Genomic DNA, 5000 nt, shown 5'->3' on the forward strand with positions numbered 1-5000 from the left:
GAGGAGGAGGAGGAGGAGGAGGAGGAGGAGGAGGAGGAGGAGGAGGAGGAGGAGGAGGAGGAGGAGGAGGAGGAGGAGGAGGAAGAAGACGATGAAGACGATGAAGACGAAGAAGAAGAAGAAGAAGAAGAAGAAGAAGAAGAAGAAGAAGAAGAAGAAGAAGAAGAAGAAGAAGATGATGATGATGATGAGAAGGAGGATAATGTGAGAAAAAAAAGAAAAAAGAAACAAGACGGCAGGAACGGCAAGAGAAAGAAGAGAAAAAAGAGAAGAAGAAGCAGAAGCAGTTTGGAAGAGAAGGACTGAAAAAAAAAAAGTGTAACAAATAAAGAAAAGAGGAAATGGGAAACGAAAAGAAGTAAGGTGAGAGGGAAAACGAGGAGAGGAAAAGAATAAGGAGGAGGAGGAGGAGGAGGAGGAGGAGGAGGAGGAGGAGGAGGAGGAGGAGGAGGAGGAGGAGAAGTTACACAAGAACGACGAAAAACAAAGAACGAGAAGGATAAGAAGGAGGAGGAGGAGGAGGAGGAGGAGGAGGAGGAGGAGGAGGAGGAGGAGGAGGAGGAGGAGGAAAAGGAGGAGGCAGGTGAGGTCCGCTAAGCAACTTCCTGCCTCCCCCAAGGCGTCCACCTAAGACGAATGCAATTTATGTGTGAGTCATAGGAACGTGGGGGCCTCAACATTTCCCTCCCTCCCCCCATTCCCCTCCCTCCCTCCTCCTTCCCCTTGTTCCTCCCTTCTCTCACTCCCCAACACTCCTCCATCTCCTCGCTCTATTTCTTTTCCTTTCTCCTTTCTACCTTTTCTTCCTCTTTTTCTTTTCCTCCTCCTCTTCCTCACTCCCTTTCCTCTTCACTCCCCTAATTCCTCCGTCCTCTTTTTATTGTTTCTTCATTCTTCTCTCTACCATTTTTCTTTGTTTTATCTTGTTTCCTATTCCTCTTTTTTTGTTATTTTGTTTTTTTTTTCTCTACATACTTGTCTTTTTTTTAATCTCCTCTTCTGTTTCTCTATTTCTTCATTTTTCTCTCTTGTTTTCCATCTTATTCTCATCTTTTTGCCCCCACAGTCTCCTTCCCTCATTCCTCTTCCATTTCCTATCATCTTTTCACTCCTCTCTCTCTACTTTTCTCAAATTTCTTTTATTTTTCTTCCTCTCTCTTTTTTTCTTCCATTCCTTTCTTTTACCTTTTTCTTTTCTCGTTACTTCTCTTCTTCCATCTTCATTCCGCTCTCCACACATTTCTTTCCTCATTTTTTACTCCATCTTTCATCCCCTCCTCTCTCCTTATTCCCCTTCTACCTCCTATTTCTTTACTTTTCTCTTCAGACTTTCTTTCTCCCCTCTTCTTCCCCTCCCTTTCCTTCCCTCCATCACCTCTTCCTACAAAACTTTCCTTCACCTCTTCCCTCTTTCCTTCCTTTATTTCACAGTCTTTTCTTCTCCTTTCCCTTTGCCTTTCACACACCTTCCCTTTACCCCCTCTCTCTCTCTCTCTCTCTCTCTTCTTTCCCTCTCTTTTCCCTTTCCCTCTTTTACATACTTCCTTTACCCTTTATCTCTTCCCTCTCCTTTCCTTTTCCCTTCCCTCTTTCGCATCCCTTTCCTTTACTCCCTCTCTTCCCTCTCCTTTCCTTACCCTCTCCCTTTCATGCTTTTCTTTTACTCCCTCTCTTCCTTCTCCTTTCCTTTTCCCTCCTCTCTTTCGCACCTTACTCCATCTCTTCCATTTTCTTCCCGCTCTTCCTTACAAGTACCCTAACGTCCTTAATTACGTAACCTCCTCCTCCTCCTCCTCCTCCTCCTCCTCCTCCTCCTCCTCCTCCTCCTACACCCCCCCCCCCTGGCACAAGCCCATAAGTGAAGTAACTCGCTAACTCGCACCCAAGACTGTCTCGCAAGAAAACCCGTACCAGCGCGAGGCCTAATTTCTAGACCAACTCTAGTAATTGCAAAGGGAAACACGCTAATCAGACGTAAATAGACCCGAGGAGGAGGAGGAGGAGGAGGAGGAGGAGGAGGAGGAGGAGGGATGGGTGGGTGATGATTTGGAAACAAGTTAAATGAAGCTGGAGTAGCGGCAAAGAGAAATGCAGCCTCTCTCTCTCTCTCTCTCTCTCTCTCTCTCTCTCTCTCTCTCTCTCTCTCTCTCTCTTTTTTAGTCGTGTCTTTGTCTTTTTTGTGTATGAGAGAGAGAGAGAGAGAGAGAGAGAGAGAGAGAGAGAGAGAGAGAGAGAGAGAGAGAGAGAGAGAGAGAGAGAGAGAGAGAGAGAGAGAGAGAGAGAGAGAGAGAGAGAGAGAGAGAGACTAGAAGTAAACTTGATCTCATTGTAAGACACCTAGGTTAGGTTAGCTTAGGTTAGGTAGAGCAAGGTTAGATTAAGTTAGATTAGTTTACATTAGGTTAAGTTAGGTTAGCCCACGTTAGGTTAGGTTGTTAGGTTAAATTGAGTTTGGTTAGGTTAGAATACGTTAGGTTAAATAGTTCTGTCAAATTAAGTTACGTTAGGTTAAGTTAAGTTAAGTTAAATCACGTTAGGATAGGAAGTAAACGAAAAAAAAGTGAATTAATCTAAAGAAAAAAGAAAAAAGAAAAAAAAAACGACCTTAGCGACACAACACGGAGGTCACAAGGCGCCAGGTAATATCAACCCACCGCTACTTCTTCCGCTGACAAAGAACCATGAGCCAGAATCGAGCCGAGGACCTTCAGGCAACCAGGCAAGCACGTCACCACTGAGCCATGCTGGTGCAGGAGTCAGGGGAGGAAGGAGAGAGAGAAATGTCACAACGAAGGAATGATAAAAGAAAACGAGAAAAAAAAAGGGAAAGGGAAACGAGTGGAACAAGAAAAGCAGATTGGAGGAGAGGAGAGAATAGGGAAAGATGCAAAGATGAATAAGTAGAAGGAGAGGGAGAGGGGAAAGAGGAAGAGAGGAAGGGAAGGAGAGTGACAATAAGATATAAGAACGGAAGGTAAAGTAAGATGAGCGAAAAATTTTGCAATGTAATAAAATCAGGAAATGAATAAATAAATGAAATATAAGGTAAGAAAAAAAAACAGTAAGAGTAGCGATCGTAATAATAATAATAATAATAATAATAATAATAATAATAATAATAATAATAATAATAATAATAATAATAATAATAATAATCAGAAAAAAAGAAGAAAAGAAAAGAAAAGAAAAGAAAAGAAAAGAAAAGAAGAAGAAGAAGAAAGTAGCTACTGAAAAACTTCAAAGCGTCTTGATTAAAAGAGAGAGAGAGAGAGAGAGAGAGAGAGAGAGAGAGAGAGAGAGAGAGAGAGAGAGAGAGAGAGAGAGAGAGAGAGACACACACACACACACACATCACAGTCTATTCCCAGAACTAAACTTTCCAGCCAACCACAACACCTATTAATACCACACACACACACACACACACACACACACACACACACACACACACACACACACACACACACACACACACACACCAGGGCAACGACCCGAGGGCAGGCGTACCAGAAGGGGACAGAAATAGATCGCCTCCTGATACCTTTGTGCGCGGATCAAACACATCAAGCATAAAAGACACGATGAAAATGAAGCAGCCACAGAAAGTAAGAAGTAAGGGCGAACTGCAGTAACTCTGGCGCACACCAATGAGGGAAGTGCGGCGGCGAGCTGGGGAAGGAACGGGGCGATACAGGAAGGTGGGGGGTGTAGGGGTGTATTGGGGAATGGACAGGGATATAAAAGGGGGGATTTAGCGGTATTTTGGGGAAAGGAAGGGGGTAGAAAGAAGGAGTGTAGCAGTGTGTTGGGGGATGAAGGGGAAATACAGGGCTAAAACACACACACACATACACACACACACACACAGGAAAGGAAGAATGACTGAGTGAGAAAGGAAGAAGGAAGGGAGGGGGACAGAATTAGCACGCAGAAATAAGAAAAAATAGCGCCCAGTGTTCATTTTTTTCCCCTTGGCGTGTGGATAAAAGCTCTCCAGGGAGGAATTGTTGTTTTCACTCCACCCCAGACGCTTGTCCTTTTAAACTCGCTTCCTCCTCCTCCTCCTCCTCCTCCTCCTCCTCCTCCTCCTCCCACGACACGCAACGTAAGCAAGATAGGCACGTGTATCCTGTTCTCCCACGTGCCACCTACACACACACACACACACGTACACACACACAGCTTATCACTTTCCCTTTAGTTTAGCATCGCCACGCTCCAGTCAGGGGAAATATTGATAAAAGTGGCCGGAATTCTTAAGAAAATAGGCGATCTCTTGACTTTCAGGCGAAGTGTGGAAGAAGTGAAGTTGATTATGAATTAGTAGGCCAGAGTGTATGATTATGAGAAGGTGTTGAAATTTTACATGCAAGGAATTTTAATAGAATATACACAAGGAATCAAGGAGGGGGAGGAGGTGGGGGGATATGGAGGAAATTAAAGTCATGTTAGTAAAAAAATATGTATATACAAGAAATTACGGAAGAAAATTGTACATGAAACCATAATAGAAAATAAAAAAATATGAATAATAATAATAAAATAAATGAATAAATAAATAAAATACAGAAAAAAAATAAACAGGAAGCGGAATTAGTTACAGAAAACCGATACAGGGAATAGACTCAGGTACAATGAACTCGCACAGGATACACATGAGTACAGGAAGGAAATATGTAGGGAAAAAAAAAGACGAAATTACAGAAGAAAATGATACTGAAAACCACAAAAATTAGAAAACGAAAAAAAAAAAAAATCACTGAAAAAAAAAAAAAAAAAAACTCAAATCCTAGAAACCTTATGGAAAAAAAAAACAATAAATAGGAAACAAAATAAATTAGGAAGGGAAAAAAGTTCTTCCTTTCTCCTTCACTCCTTTCTTCCAATTTTGTTATCGTGCATTCTTCCTTCTTCCTTCGTGCTTCTTTCACTGATACTTTTATTTGGGGGGAGGGAGGGGGTAGGAAAGAAATGTCACAGCAATGATAACACTACTAAAG

At 42.4% G+C, this 5000-nt stretch overlaps 1 long non-coding RNA gene across 1 annotated transcript in view; it reads right to left on the minus strand.

Moving 5' to 3' along the window:
- Positions 1-5000, minus strand: part of LOC135115361 (uncharacterized) — a 173061-nt gene that overhangs the window by 104873 nt on the left and 63188 nt on the right. The window lies entirely within an intron of this gene.

The sequence above is a fragment of the Scylla paramamosain genome, chromosome 29, assembly GCF_035594125.1.
Source record: "Scylla paramamosain isolate STU-SP2022 chromosome 29, ASM3559412v1, whole genome shotgun sequence".
NCBI classification, from domain to species: domain Eukaryota; kingdom Metazoa; phylum Arthropoda; class Malacostraca; order Decapoda; family Portunidae; genus Scylla; species Scylla paramamosain.